Source organism: Lagenorhynchus albirostris, chromosome 16, assembly GCF_949774975.1.
Source record: "Lagenorhynchus albirostris chromosome 16, mLagAlb1.1, whole genome shotgun sequence".
Taxonomy (NCBI): Eukaryota; Metazoa; Chordata; class Mammalia; order Artiodactyla; family Delphinidae; genus Lagenorhynchus; species Lagenorhynchus albirostris.
The window spans coordinates 43844417-43861523 of NC_083110.1; positions in this window are offsets into that span (position 1 = coordinate 43844417).

Below are 17107 nucleotides of genomic sequence, written 5' to 3' on the forward strand. Positions count from 1 at the left end.
ACAGGATGGAGAGAGTTCACTTTATTTCACTCATGCAAACAACATCTGAACTATACATTATCCATTATAGCATATTATATATACAATTTTCATGTATGTAACTTCACGTAACTGAGCATTAAATGTAAAGTGGCTACATATACCAACTCACTCATCTCTAATTCTATGAATTACAGCTTCCTGTCAGAGCCCAGAAAAATGTACTTACACTTTCTGATATTCTGGGGAAACAATCTAGACTGTGGGAAGGACCAAGATTTTAACTTTCATAAGCTGTATAAAAGGCAAAGCTTTTTTAAAAAAGTCATTCCATATAGCAATTTCTGTATATTATTTGGTGGGCCAAAAGGCTCGTTCGTTTTTTTCCATAAGATGGCTCTAGTAGCACTTAGTTGCCTTTAAGTTCATTCGAAACAATTTGTTAGATTGCATGTGACAGCTGTCATATCAGGGTGCACTTAAAAAAATACATCAAAATTGGTGAGTTTTGTGTAGCCATTTTAATATTGAAGATGGAAGAAAAAAAGCAACATTTTTGGCATGTTAAGCTTCATTATTTCAAGAAAGCTAAAAACATAACTGAAACACAAAAAAAGATTTGTGCAGTGTGTGGAGAAGGTGCTGTGACTGATCGAACGTGTCAAAGTGGTTTGCGAAGTTTCGTGCTGGAGATTTCTCGCTGGACGATGCTCCACAGTCGGGTAGGCCAGGTGAAGTTGATAGCGATCAAATCAAAACAGTAATTGAAATAATCAATGTCATACCACATGGGAGAGAGCCGACATACTCAAAATGTCCAAATCAAGCATTGAAAATCATTTGCACCAGCTTGGTTACGTTCATTACTTTGATGTTTGGGTTCCACATAAGTTAAGTGAAAAAAACTTCTTGACCATGTTTCCACACGTGATTCTCTACTGAAACATAATGAAAACATTCCGTTTTTAAAACAAATTGTGACGGGTGATGAAAAGTGGACACTGTACAATAATGTGGAACAAAAGAGATTGTGGGGCAAGTGAAATAAACCACCACACCAAAGGCCGGTCTTCATCCAAAGAAGGTGACGTTGTGCATATGGTGGGATTGGAAGGGAGTCCTCTATTATGAGCTCCTTCCAGAAAACAAAAGGACTAATTCCAACAAGTACTGCTCCCAATTAGACCAACTGAAATCAGCACTCATCCAGAATTAGTCAACAGAAAATGCATAATCTTCCATCAGGATAACACAAGACTGCATGCTTCTTTGATGACCAAACAAAAACTGTTACAGCTTGGCTGGGAAGTTCTGATTCATCCACCTTATTCACCAGACATTGCATCTTCAGATTTCCATTTATTTTGGTCTTTACAAAATTCTCTTAATGGAAAAAATGTCAATTCCCTGGAAGACTGTAAAAGGCACCTGGAACAGTTCTTTGCACAAAAAGATAAAAAGTTTTGGGAGGATGGAATTATGAAGTTGCCTGAAAAATGGCACAAGGTAGTGGAACAAAAGGGTGAATAATTTTTGTTCAATAAAGTTCTTGGTGAAAATGAAAAATGTGTCTTTTATTTTTACCTAAAAAAACGAAGGCACTTTTTGGCCCACCCAATGCAAAGTCAGGGATTAGCTTCCTCTTGATTTACATTTACAAAACATGCAGAGAAGTATATTATACATCAGTTTCCAGATATTCTGTATAGAACATGTTCATTCTGCCTGGATGTATTTCGTTTCAAAGGTACCAACTTTAGTCAGAAAAGCAAAACACCGTCTTCAACTGGCAAAAGAGGAAACCATATCTTCTACCAAAGAGTAGCAGATGAGCAGGATTTACAGTCTTTCCTGCTATAGCATTGCTTTTTGCCAGGTTTTGCATAGGGTCAAGATTCTTTTGCTTCCATAGGATACAATGGCAAATCTCAAATCTTTGATTGGATGAAGAAGGAGTCTACTAGGAGCACTGGTAAATTCCAACATCCTATTACTTTAAAATGAAATAACAGATATCGTCATCAGGCACATATTGCTACAGTAAGTTTTTCTATTGTATTTGAAATTATCATTAGAAATAATGGGGTTTTAAAAAAAACTTTTAGTATTTATTTATTTTTGGCTGTGTCGGGTCTTAGTTGCGGCACGCGGGATCTTTCATTTTGGCATGCGGGATCTTTCATTGTGGTACGTGGGCTTCTCTCTAGCTGTGGCGCATGGGCTCAGTAGTTACAGTGCACACAGGCTTAGTTGCCCCGTGGCATGTGGGATCTTGGTTCCCCGCCCAGACCAGGGATCGAGTTCACGTCCCCTGCATTGGAAGGTGGATTCTCAACCACTGGACACCGGGGAAGTCCCAGAAATAATGTTGTTAAAAATTTTTGGTTGCAAATTACAGGTACCCACCTTGAACCAGCTTAAGTAATTAATTTAAGGCTGCTAAGGTAGCTTAGAAAACTCAAGAAGATAAACAGGGCTGGGCCTCAGCAACAAGCTAGAAAACAGAGCTCAGAACACCATCAGGACTATCTTGCTCTTTTCTATGTACCTAATTCTAAATCTGTTTATCTCCTCATTCATTCCTCTCCCCCACCCACCGGACTCTCATGCCAATTACTATTGTTTTTAAAAATGCAAATCCTTGTGCAGACAACTAACCCTGAAGCCCAAAAAAGGGTACACGACCTAAACTATGTCACTCACTCCCTGACTCTAAAATTTGAAAGCTGGGACAGAGAATGAGAGATCAATATATTTTATGATTGCCAGATAACACAAATAAAAATACATGATTCCCAGTCACACCTGAATTTCAGATAAAGAACAAATAATTACACATATTTATGTAAAATGTAAAAATTATTTATTGTTTATCTGAAATTCAAATGTAACTGAGTGTCCTGTATTTTATCTGGAAACCCTAGTATTTCTTGATGATTCTGGAACATGTAAAATTTAGGAGACCATCAACTGCTAATGTCCATTCACTCTGGTCTTCACCTTATGTTACCTCTGTTCAGGATTTAAGGTGGCAACTAAGATCTAACCTCTTGAAATATTCCACCTCTTTTTTTCAAAAAATCAATTTAACATTTAAAAAATGTGCTCAAAACAAAAAACAGCTGTTTTAACTTTAGTGATCTGCACGTTTAGATTTTTAAAGAAGCAGTAAATGTATGGTATTTCCGCATTCCCTAATTTCTATGGGTATTTCCTCTTTGTAACTCTACAGGAAAGCATAAAACCACAGAAATCATTTGGAAAAATTCTTACAGAAATTTATTTCCAAAGTTTATTCCCTAATAATAGGTCAGAGAATCAGGATGATGACACTCATGAAAGGACAACTAACTTAGCCTGCTTAGATAAATAGAAAAAGAAGTTAGTACCAACTGAAAGTTTATTGCAAGATTTCAATATAAAAGTTTAACTAGACTTGAGAATGAATGCTAGCTCTAATATGCAATTGGTCTCACTACCAGTTTGAGTTACTGGCCTTTTCCTGGGTGCCCTTCATAAAAATCCAGTAAATATACATTAGCTAAAAGCAAATCTCCTAGGATTATCCAATGTTAACAAAAAAAATAAATAAAGGTTAAAATAGGGCTTTTGCTCAGCAATTTCCAAGTTTATTAATTAAAAGTACCACTGAGATAATCCATATAAAAATATCCAGTAATATCATTTAGAAAATGATTGATTCTATATATCAAATACGAATATTATTTATAATCCAACTTTCACTTAATAATTTGGAAAATTTTTTGAAATATACAAAACATTTGCCTTAAGTGCATTAATTTGTAAAGCTAAGGGCATAATATTATTGCTTTCAGAAGATTCCTTAAGAAAGATACTGTTTAATTGAGAAAGCACATAATTTTTAAAAATTTTAAGACATTCTAAACATTTACATAACTAATACGGTTTAGAAAAACGTGATATTTTGCTAACCAAACTGAAATTTTATTCAGAAAACAAAAGCATTATTAATCTCATGAAAAGCATTAAGAATATTCTACAAAATACTGGGTTAGTGAAATCAATCTTGTTGCCCCCCAAAAATAATGTTAAAATTAGGAATTCCCTGGTGGCACAGTGGTTGGGAATCTGCCTGCTAGTGCAGGGGTCACGGGTTCAATCCCCGGTCCAAGAGGATCCCACATGCCACTGAGCAACTGGGCCCCGTGCACCACAGCTACTGAGCCTGCACTCTAGAGTCCGCAAGCCACAACTACTGAGCCTGTGTGCCACAACTGCTGAGGCCCGCGCGCCTGGAGCCCGTGCTCCGTGGCAGGAGAGGCCACCGCGGTGGGGGGCCCGAGCACCACAGGAAAGAGTGGCCCCCGCTCTCCGCAACTGGAGAAAGCCCGCGCGCAGCAGCAAAGATCCAATGCAGCCAAAAATAAATAAATAAATATTTTTTTAAACTGTCATCTTCATAAAAAAAAATGTAATATTAAAGTTTCATTTTGAAAATATTAAAAACATAAGAAGAATTTTCAGTGACTAGCAACTTAGTCACTTGCTAGTCACTGAAAATTGACTAGCAATTGATTTAAGCATGAAACAGTAATCAAGGATTCTAGACAAAGTACCTAAGTGGATATAAAATCAAGTACCTTGGACTTAGGTTCATAGTGCCTGGAAAAAGAATTTTGGTTATGCCCTTGTCAAAATGAGAAACCTTGAGCAATTCACCTATGTCCTCAGTTCCTTCAGCTGTTATATGGGATAACAATACACAGAAAATAACTGGTATATTATGAGGCTCAAATAAATGACCTGTAACAAGGTTATTCAGATCCTCATATTTCTCTCAGGTGCATCAGCACTTTGCAGTCTCTACTTTGGCCATGCTCTCCAAACTCCATTTCTCTACCCCCATGGGCTCACAGCTTGACTACCTTTCACAGCCTTCACTGCAGGGACCACTTCAAGAAGTAATAAATGCTATTCCAAGTTCTGACCTTTTAAGCCCTGCATGATCATCTATGATGTCTTTCCACTCTTTGGAAAGTCAAATGCACAGAACCCAGTGAAGGACTCTAGACCTCAGGGGATTTGAAGCCACCAGACAGGAACATCAGTTCCTGAATGACTATATGAAGGTGAGCCTCCTGCAAACCCACGTTCTAGAAAAAAAATTGCACTGTGTTCAATGACTGAGATGTGGATGTTGTAGCAGTAGGTGGCCAATGTGATCAATATAAGGCAAAGAATAATTCACAGATCCAAACTTCTCAAGTAAAAGTATGTAACAGACCCCACTACCTACTACTAGATGATTTTAAGAATAGATTCAACTGCTGTAGGGTCATTAGTATCATTCTCATACACCTCTTAAATAATAGTACAATATTATACAGTGAAATAATAACATTTATTGAACATAAATTATATGCCAAGCGCTATGTTAAGCATATCACATGATTGATCTCAGCTAATACTCTCAACAAACCTATGAGGCAGGTGTTAACCATTACCTCTATTTTACTGATGTTAATTTGAAGGTAACAGGTGGTTAAATAACTTGACCATATTCATCCAGCTGGTAAGTAGTAGAAAGATTTTAAAACATGTCTGTATAACAACCAAGCCCATGGAGTTAGCCATTTCACTAAGCTATACGGCATGTAGAAAGAGCTGGAATGATAGCCAGGACACTGGGAATCCAAACCCAGCTCCAAGGCTGTGTGATCCCGAGCAAATGATTTCACCAATCTGTGCCTCAGACTTCTATGGTTCCTTCTAGTGGTACATTTTTTTGGGAATTCTTGTCCAGGATTAGAAAAATTTAAACGGCTCAGAGATTAACCGCTTCTAAATCAGCTTTGCTTATGCTTATATGCTTATCTCCTGAAATAGAGGATATTTCTTAAAATTGTAACCTTGTGACAAGAAAAATGAGATGAAAAATGTAAAGGTGATGTCAATCTGTGTTTGAACATTTTCCTACTCAGAATACTATTATGATGTGTTTTGCTTGGGGAAAAAAGTGAAAGTCACACTCTTATGTTTAGAATTTTGGATCAAAATCCACTTCTGCTTAAAATGTTGTACAGTGTATCAAAGATAACTTCTGCAAGAGAGAAAAAGAGAGAGAGACCTAATTAGAGAAATGGCGTGTTTTGTAAGTAGGGTTGCAAGGTGTCCTGTATATACAGGACATCTGCTATAATTAATGATTGTGTCCGGCAACGTTTGTTGACTTTTTTCAGAATGTCTTAAATGCCCTGTGTTCAGCTTTTTTCAATACTTAAAAAAAAATCAGTTATTTTTAGGCTACAGTTATTAATGCTTAAATTACTTAAATGGTAACAGTAGGTGAGAATCATACCACCACAAATAAAAATCTGGATAATCCTTATGGTTTCTCCTGCAAGTTTGGCTGAGGGAAAGAACAAAATGGGGAAATGAGAATTAAACATATTATTTTTCATATTCAGGAAAGTACAAGACTGTTCTTTGGCTAAAATCTCAGGTGTTGAGCCAGCAGTAACCATCTTTAGAGAAAACTAGATCAGTATAGTATGCCTTCTCTAAAAGTCAGCCAGTTAGTGACAGCCCCTCACTCTAGATAACAGCCAATTAGCAACTGCCTTGCTCCAGTGCCAAAGTGTCTGAAAGGCAAACGTCCATAGCAGCCTTACTCCCCAAACCACTCTAACACAGATACAAATCTGTCAATCCCTAAACACTGCTGTTTCTGAAAATTTCACCAGTCCCTAAATACCAGGCTTCCCAAAATTTTATGTAAGACTGGAGAGACAGTGTCTTCCAAATACATCTCTTCCTTGAAGGCAAATGGGAAGTTCACCATTTTTATATCAGAATGAGTTTGACTTATTAATTTGCATGTTCCCCAGTCTTTCAATAGTTCAACACCTATTTACAGTTAGTTATAAGTTCAAACTTGTGAATGACAGATACACCCATTACTATAAGATGATCAAATACAATCTCCAATTCTTCTGGTGATTGCTATTTTTTTTTTTTAGTTTGTATGTATTTGAAACCCAAAATTCATATATTTCTAGATGAATTTTCTGAACAGTGAACATTTATTAAACAAGGAAAAAGCCCTTTTGAATTAATTTGTACAGTATGCATTTATCCAATATCAAAATTGGTGGAAAGTCAGATATAAATCAACATATACTAATTAATAGCTATGCATGTCAGATTGATTCAACTAGTACCCAAAAAAAGCATTAAAATAAAAATTTTGATAGAGAAATTCAGATGAAGACAATGAAATAATCACAAAGGAAGTTGTAATAACCTTCTGCACTATATATCATCAGTCTTTCAGCTCAAGTGACTATTTGAATGTACCCCTACCGAAAGTATTTTCATATTCCAAAACTGCAAGCAAGTTTTCGATTGCCAGGAAGATACCTACTAGAATTTAAAAAAAAAATTGTAATGGCTCTTTTTACTCTCACTGATATTATCAAACATCTAAATGTCTCATTTTTTTTTATGGCATAGCCAAGGATGCAAGTAATGAAACCGAGTCTCCCTAAAACTGAATTCGTCTACTGAGTTTATGATTAACCTCTCTATCCAAAACTTTACTCCCTTCCTTTTCCTGAACCTGTTCCCCTCAAGATTGAGGAGAATCAAAGAAAAGGAGGGGATAGAAACTGTAAACAAGCCCCTGTGTCCCTGTCCTTTGAAGTAAAAGGCTTTTGGTTTAGTCTCCCTTGAGCCTCAAAAAGCTGACTCAAGGGCTTCCCTGGTGGCGCAGTGGTTGAGAGTCCGCCTGCCGATGCAGGGTACACGGGTTCGTGCCCCGGTCCGGGAAGATCCCACATGCCGCAGAGCGGCTGGGCCCGTGAGCCATAGCCGCTGAGCCTGCGCGTCCGGAGCCTGTGCTCCGCAACGGGAGAGGCCATGACAGTGAGAAGCCCGCGTACCGCATTAAAAAAAAAAAAAAAAAAAGGCTGATTCAAGAGTTAATGATTAGAAAATGTGAAGATGTAGAAACAAAGAATAGCTGTTGGGCCAGGAAACTGGTACAAATTTAGACTATAAATCTGCCACATGGCAGAATCACCAAACTCACAGTTCCTTGAAAGATACAGATACAGGCCTGACACACACTCCTAAATTGTTTTTATAGGAAGCAGACCCCCATCAAATAAAAACTGCTAACTGCAAGTACATAGACCCTAGACTGGTTGAAACCAGAAGGTTGATGATGCTTGAAACTTCACCTTGATGCCAACCAATCTGAGAACTGTGCATGAACGGATCACGCACCCAACAACCCCCTCCCTCACACTGCCTTTAAAACCCCTTCCCTGAAAACCCTCTGACAGTTCAAGTGTTTTGAGCATGAGCTGCCCATTCTCACTGCTTGGTGCCCTGCAGTAAATACTGTACCTTCCTTCACCACAGCCCAGCATCAGTAGACTGGCTTTACTGCATGTGGGTGAGTGGACCCAACTTTGGTTAGATAACAGTAATAATAATGCAGAAGTAATTCTTTCATTTGCTACTGCAATATTTTTTTCTTGTGAAAAAGGCTCCCTTATAAGGCTATTGTGAGTAAAATCTTATACAGATGAGACTTGAGAAAAAATATTATGCAGAGTCTCATATTAAGTTAGAAGTAAATGAGAAAAATTGTATTGCTTTTGGTGAAGATTATATTTAGGTGAATGTTTGTATAAAGGTTCAGACATGTTATTACGAAGTTGAAGCAAAGCATGATTGATTCTATAGAAGGAGATGACTACCCTGCCCATATTTTCTAAAATGTTGTTCAAACAGCATCTGATGATCTTTCTATTGACACTGAAGTAATTGCCATGAAATTGTTCTCTTCCTTCAGTAATTATACTGTTTGAACCAAGCAATTAAACTGTTTTTATAATTTTGTTACTAATATTTTTCAGTTCTCTTGCTTTTAAAAACCCATTTGCTCTCTTTAACAAATGTAATTGAGAGATACCTGAGTCTACTTGAAGTACTGAAATTATACGTCACTTCTGAAGAAAAAACTCAAAAGTTTCCTGTTGAGTTTATAAAAAGTCTATTGAATGAGCTCTACTTATTTCCTGTTGTTAGTATCCAAAATCTTTTTAGTAACAGAATTATGCAACTTGAGAGAAGTACAACCAGTGTTATTAAAAGTATTTCATTGCTTAAAGAAATTTGTTGAGTAAAGAAAGAACTGATAAACTCTGTATACCTTTAGGTGTCAGGCTGTACTTAAAAGGGACAACATTGCTTATTAATAGGAAAATAAATTCCAATTTAAGGTGGATAATTATTACAAAAGATGGTATTATGTGCTTCAACAAATCGAATTTATAGAGCAATTCTCAGAGTTGTTAACTTCGTCAGTACATATTCAGTATACTGGCTCATGATGCTAATGAGCATTTTCTCACTAATAAATATTCAGTGGGCAAAAGAATAAAATAGGTTGAATGTGACCACTGTAGAAGTTATGCTATAATTAAATGGAACATATAATGTAACTGCATGGAATTTTATACAGCAAATTTTGCAAAACAAGGAATCATTGAGGAGAGACAAATTATCAGAGGCATATAATCAAAAAATTATGTAATTTAGAGATAATTTATTTCACATTAACAATATGTATTTTTTAGTATAAGTGTGGTTCATGTAATATTTTTACTTTATCTCAATGAACATATGGATAGACATCCTATACTTTTTTTTTTGCTAAATTTGACAACCTTCTTTGTAAGATTGGTTTTTTTTTTCAAGTTAAATAAAGTAACTGAACCACTCTAACTTTTAAGAAAAACTACCCTTTGAAAAAAATGTCTTCCTCTAATGTAGCAATGTCAAGAAGAATGAATCAAGAAAGGGCTTATATCTCTGCTGGATGGGGTAAGAGTGAAGTGTTACTCCTTGAGTCTTCTTCAGGGAATAGATTGATTTTGAGAGGATGCTTTGAGACAGAGTTCAATCTTGACAATTTTCCCTATGAGAACAAGTCAAACAATGACATAGGTATCCTATGAAAAACTTCCCTTCCTGAGAAATTTCCTACCTGAACAAGAGGTAAATGAACAGGGATATGGGAGACTGATGATACACTATATTCTCCTTGTCCCCATAATATACAATAAATTAGCTTTCTTTCTATTATTAGTAATTTGTATTCTGATTATGCCATGTAGGTGGGGAAACAAAAACTGTAATAGTATGTTTGTAATATACTTAAGATATGTGGATCATCTAAGAAATGATCCGTCTGCATTTGGATCCTAGGTATAGTGTTGAGGAAGAGATAGAGAGAGACACAGAGGGAAAGAGGGAGGGAGGGAGGGAGAGGGAGAGGGCGAGAGAGGAAGGAAGGAGGGGAAAGGAGAAGGGAGGGAAGCACGGAGAACTACTTAACCTGTGGGTAAGAATACAATGTATGAGGAGACTCTCAGATTCACCCTACACAAATTATTAGGCCATCCAAGTACTTCTGAACTAGGAACAGCTATATCCAACATCTCCCTGGAACTGTCACACATCCCAATACAATTGAGACATCTTCCAATAATGTTACTACCAGGAATATGAGATAAAGAACCCATCTAAAGGCTGTGCCAAATCTGCCTTGGATCGAGTTATAGTTACTCCTTACAATGGGGGATAAAATGAGAACAGAATTTCTTTCTTAAATTAAATTCAAAGGGTAAAATAGCTCTGCATTACATTTTTCATGACTGTCAGAGCTATTCAAGCTACAATACTATCATCATCATTCAAGTTCACCCTTCAGCTTCACTAGTATCTGGTCACTGGCTCAGCTACAGTGGTACTGCTTTCTTGCTTACACATATATGAAAATACTTGGAAAGCTCCGGATTTTGCCCAGTGTGAACGCTTCACAGTCAATTCCTAATTACACTCAACTACCAGTGTCTTGGCTTCAGGCATGGCTTATTTCTCTCCATTAATATTTTAAAGATCGATTCTGAGGGATCTGATGGACCAACAATTCTCAAATTCCTGCCACAAACTTCATCAACCTCATAGTGAATCACTTTTATCTTTAAACACCAATTGTTATGCCTATGCCTTTTCCTCATTAGATAACAGGTATCTTTATTATCTCTGGTAAAATCTAGGCTCTTTTGGGTTTTGCCCTCACTAGGAACTCATCTGCTGCTTGATCCTGAACTTCTGGCACTTTTTTTATGCACCTTTAACATCTACCTTTACTCCTTAGTCTACCTATGCACCCATACTCAATATAGCCATTTTCTTGCCTCCCCTTTCTACATTTTTCTTTCTACATCTGCTTAATTTTGAGCTTTTTACAGATGTTCCTCCATCTTCAGGACCTCCTGTTATCCAAGATGAGGAACTTCTCTCCTTTTCACGTGGTCCAACAGAACTTTCATCATCCTGCTCCTCATCTAATGAACAAGTCAAGACAGCCTCTGCCCAGTCCCTCTTCAAAAAAGTGAGGATGTCAGGATTAGATAATATACTCTTAATTACTGGATTGTGGGCAAACTTTAAGTACCCAACACCATGTTACGACTAAGCCAACATCCACTGTTAACCATAGGTGATTACGTATAACGATGGTTTCTCATTTTTTTTTTTGATAAATAGCACTATTTATTAACTAGATTGTATCTTCTCAAGTACTTGATATACATAAATTAAAGAATAGGCAGGCAAAGTAGCTACTAATGCAAGGACTTGCTCTAGTGACAGTAATTAAATAAAATATGTTCTAATCAATGAAACTTCTTTAGACATATCCTTATGGCTAATGACCATAAACATAAAATGGTGACCATTTTATGTTTATAAGAGAAAATAAGACGTTTAATATTTCTAACCTTTATAATTTAATACATTTTATATTTTCAGCCCTCTAAATAACATGACACCCAACATCAGGTGAAAGTCCAGTAAACTGGCGTTTATTCCTCAAACACCTTTTGTATGCTGTATGCTATCAAATGAATGTTTTAAGTAGTTGGTCAGTCTTAGCTTGCTGACATGTTCTGTATGAACCACACCTTCTTGGCCTACATAATTTAAAAAATTATTTGCAAGCACTTAAAATTTGGGAAAATTCCAATGTAAATTTTTTTCATAATTTAAATAATTTGACTATCTGGCAATACTGAGCCTCTTTCCTGCATGCCATGATCCACATTACCACAGTCTCTACTACTCCCTGCTTTTCTATCTACACCAAAGCATAGTGTTGATTGTGATGTTATATTTATTTTTATAGTAGAGTCAAATAGAAAATAATTAAATGCTTCTTCTGCCCAACTCTCAGGTAGCAGAAAATAAAGTAGAGATATGTTTAGGAAAAACAGCAGAGCACATATTCTTCTTACAGAAGTCCCAACTCATTAGTACCCAAAACAAGAGGCTTCAGGTGAAAGAAATGCACGTGGCTTGCTGCATTCATGCTGCCTATCTAGCCACTGTGAGTATTACTAGACTTTTCTTTAGACCAAGGATCTGGAAGGTTGGAACACAACCATGTGCATTCACTTACTTGTGTTTGACTGCTTTCACATGCAATATAGGAGTTGAATAGCTGCACAAGAGAACTATCTGACCCCCAAGACATTTATTACCTGACTTTCACAGAAAGTTTGTTGACTCCCACTTCAGACAATATTCAATGAAAGTTAGCAGCCCCAAATCTGATGGATCTTAAAACCAAAAATAGTGACTAGCAATAATATAATAAAGCATATAATCAACTACTAAATTTCCTGAGAAACATTTATAAATATGGTAAAAGTTAAGAAAAGAGGTCAATATTAACTAAACAGTTGTGAAGGAATTCATAAAGAATATATCTAAATGTACTTTAAAGATATTTAAAATAACAACTATTGTAAATGTTTCCAATTTGCCTAGGTTAGAAAGCTCCTTTATAAAGCTCTTGCCTAGAAACAAAGAAGAAAACAATAGTGTTAATTATAGCTCTAAGGAACATTTATGAAGACAGATGACCCTGGTAAAAGGAAAGATACAGAAGCTAGAAGTCGTGTGCCTTGATTTAAGATAATTCATGTGTTTTCATTTTTATATTTCCCAATGGAATGTAAATTAATATATTTTGACTTTTAAAATTTGATGATTGAAAATAAGATATTGTCTCAATGTCAAAATAAGATATTGGCAAAGATGTGAATATATTATCTGTGCACATATTATTGTCAAAAATCATTTTGTGACATTTTAAATCAAATTCTTCACTTTTTCTAATAATTTTTAAATATTGTTATGACCAAAAAAGTTTTACCAAAGAGAAGTTATGATGTGAATAGCACTTATGAGCATTTCCCATTTATTATATGCCAATGCACTATTATATCTATCAGACATTATATGGAATCAACAAAGTGCTATAAAAACAGATTCTTCATTTTCTCTATGTGGAATAGAAGGAAGATTATTTTTAAAGAAAATGAGATCACTTTGAGAGGGAACTGTGTTAATTATGATTTGGTTTATAAATTTATAGTGTTGAATTTCAAAAATATACATTAGATTTTGTTCCCTAGAAGACCACCAATTCTACAAGATTCTAAAGCGTTATGACTCTTTTAAATGAAATGAAACAGCAGTAATTGTGTTTGAGTCAACTCCATGGCAAATGGTGCATAAATTAATAAAAGATGACATTTGTACATCATTTATCTCCTTGCATGATATGAAAGAAATTCAATCACATAATTACATTATCTATGAACTGTTGAGCGGGCAGAATAAGTGAAACTTCTAATTTGAGATTGCAAGGGAGACAAAGAATAATTACATGCCAGGCTGGCAAGGTGCCAGTGCTACACTGGACCTTTGCATAAAAGAAATGGTTGAAGGAAAAATATTTCTCTAGAAATTATCATCACCTATGAACATAAAGAAGCTCAGGTCTTCTTTGTTTCCAACTTTCCTGATTTGTAACTCTTTTCCCTCAGAAATACAGGAACAGGAGGAGTTGCAATTAGCAACAGAAAAATTCTGTTGAAAATTCTGCTGAAAATTAAATATGTAAATAAAAGAATAAAGAAGTCTATACTTTGTGCTTTTCTGTATGTTTGGTGATTTGGTTTGTCAGGGTCAAGATTTATTTCTTATATAAAACATATACATATGATTTCACAACCATGTGGGAAAGTGAATTAAAGTCCAGTTGTAGATTACCATTTCTAACAATGTCCTTTCTTTTTTCAGAGTGAGTCTAAACCAGATAAAGATGAAAAGAAAGGGGAAATATATTTGAGATTTTAGACCTAAATTGTATTAGTTGTTGTTTGTACTTATTTCAGGTCTTTTCTTAAGCCACTGGGATATTTTTGGTGCAGTACCTCAGTTAGACCCCAACCAGCCCAAACTTGAGGTGAAGGCAGGTGACACTTGTGAAAGGAGAGCCATTAGGAGTAATCTGTAACTATCCTGGGGCTCTTCTGTCTGCCCTGCAGTACTGGTGCACCACTCAAGGAAAAGCCCCTGTCTGACTGCACCAGAAGTGACACGGAAATCAGTTTACATTCCTACAAGTTTACAAGATTCCAGCTCCTTCCTTTTTTAAAAAGATAAATTTATTTATTGTTTGGCTGTGTTGGGTCTTTGTTGCTATGCGCAGGCTTTCTCTAGTTGCAGTGAGCAGGGGCTACCCTTTGTTGTGGTGGCTTCTCTTGTTGCAGAGCACAGGCTCTAGGCACGCAGGCTGCAGTAGTTGCGGCACGCAGGCTCAGTAGTTGTGGCTCGCGGCCTCCAGAGCACAGGCTCAGTAGTTGTGGCACAGGGCTTAGTTGCTCCGCGGCATGTGGGATCTTCCCAGACCAGGGCTCAAACAAACCCTGAATTGGCAGGCGGATTCTTAACCACTGTGCTACCAGGGAAGTCCCCTCCTTTTCTCTTAATAGCTCTTCAGATTATCATGGGTAGTGTTTTTATCTTGATAGTTAGCAGTTGCCCGTCACTGAGTTTCAACAGACCTTTTATGTTATTTAATAGGATCCTACATTCTAAGTCCAGCTACCACCAAAAATTTTCATTTGCTAAAGTGACATTAGCAAGCCAGCTAATATTTAAAAAAGCAAAAAGAAGAAAGAGACTTTGTAGATCCACTGATGTTTTAACATTCAAAGAGGATTTGAAGAAGACATTTGGGCAGGATTACTGATGTATGGTAAAAATCAGATCATTTTATCTAAAAATTAAGTCAACTGGCCGGTTAGCTCAGTTGGGTAGAGCATGGTGCTAATAAAAATTGAAACTGATTACTTTTTGGATTTTTGTCTTTTACTTCATCCTGCCTCTTGCTTACAACAGGCACACAATTTTGTAATGAACAAAGAATCAGCAATTTTTCATTTAGTTTGCATTCCAGCTAAAGTCTTGCTTTTTTTTTTCATTTTTTAAATTGAGATATAATTGACAAATATAGAACATGTATTTTTTCATGAACAGTCTGATTCACTCTTTTGTGTGCACTGTACATACCTATTTACTTCTTCCCTCATATTTGATATTTTCTAGGCAGTAGAGAATGTTCCTAAACCAATGGCATTGCTGCTGAGTGATCTATTCATCTTGCTTTCCCCACAGGCCTGCATTAGATAAATTCAGTAAATAGACAGCTCACACAGTCCTTGTATGCAATAATACACTTCCTTGCTTACTAATTATATTTCCTTAAAATCAATTTCTTCAAATTCTGCAAACAAAATAAAAATTTTAAAATCTTCATATCTTTGGCATGATAATCTTGCTCTATTCACTTCCACAATATTCCCAGAGTGGTAGATGTCATTCAGTAGTAAATACCCCTGCTGTCATAAGTGCTCTGCTTTCAAGGCTCACTGTTTATGAGACAGGAGGAGTTTATTGCTTTATACATTGTCTCCAGTGATGGGATTTTCACTTACAGTGTTGACCAGTTTGAAAATGAAAATAAGAGTCATGGCTCTTCATAACCACGGGTGGGTACTTCTCTCAACAACAGGAGGATATTCATAACATGAAAAGAGGATAAAAGATGCACGTGAAGACATTAACGTGGTTTCATTACTAGCCTCAGAGAAAAAGCTTTTTATTGAAATAGTAAATATGAGATGTAATAAGAAAACACATTTGGATACATGAGTGAAGATTTATAAATATTTTATAGGAACACATATAAAAATACATATTTTAAAACTTTTCCAACATATGCCTATTTAAATGTATTCTATTTCAAGACTTCTTTGTTGTTTAGAAGCTAGCGTATCTCTGTGTGATCAATAGATTTCAATACTTATGCAAGTGAATTTTTTATCAGGCTGAATTTATGAAGTAAATTGTCTGGGTCAGATTGGGTAATTGTGATAATGTACATAATGTACAGTTTGTATTTGTTTGCTTACAGTTTTATTTAAAGAGTCTGAAATCAGATATTTTATCATTATTTATGACACATTGGCTAAGAATTATGGAGGAAGGAAGTTTGTTTTTGTTTTTGCTTTTAATTTCCAAGCAGTTGTAAGTTTTTAATTCGACATTTTTTTTTCTAGACTTTTTTTACATTGAATGTTTGGTATCAGTTTTATTGTTAGAAAACATGAATAATTTTTTATTAATATCATTCAAAATCCCACTATATCTTTTAGTCTGTTTGATCTATCAAAAGATGAGAAAACAAATTTAAAGTCTTATTATTTTGTTTTTCTCTATTTTTCTCATACACTTTGAAGTGTTATTATTTGTTCACTCATCCACTTATTCCTATAACCAAGAACTTTTTATTAAACATCAAATTATACCTAGCTCTTTCAAGGAAAAAAAAACAAACAAACTGGGGATAGAACCAATATAAGTTCCTGCTTCATGGGGTATTTTTTCTTATAGGAGAAACAAAGGTAAACAAATAAATAAACAAGCAAACAAATAACTCTTTCAAGCAATGAGACATGCTATGGAGAAAAATAAAGCAGAGATAGAGACAGGAGAAAAAAGAATTGAATGTTGCTATTTAAAATCAGATGGTCAAGAAAATAGCAGCAAAAATCCTTATATTTCAGTAGATTCTTGAAGAAAGTGGGGAAGCAGAATTCAGCAATTTTGGGAATGAGATTGCAAGCAAAAGGAAAACAATGGCAGAGACCCAAAG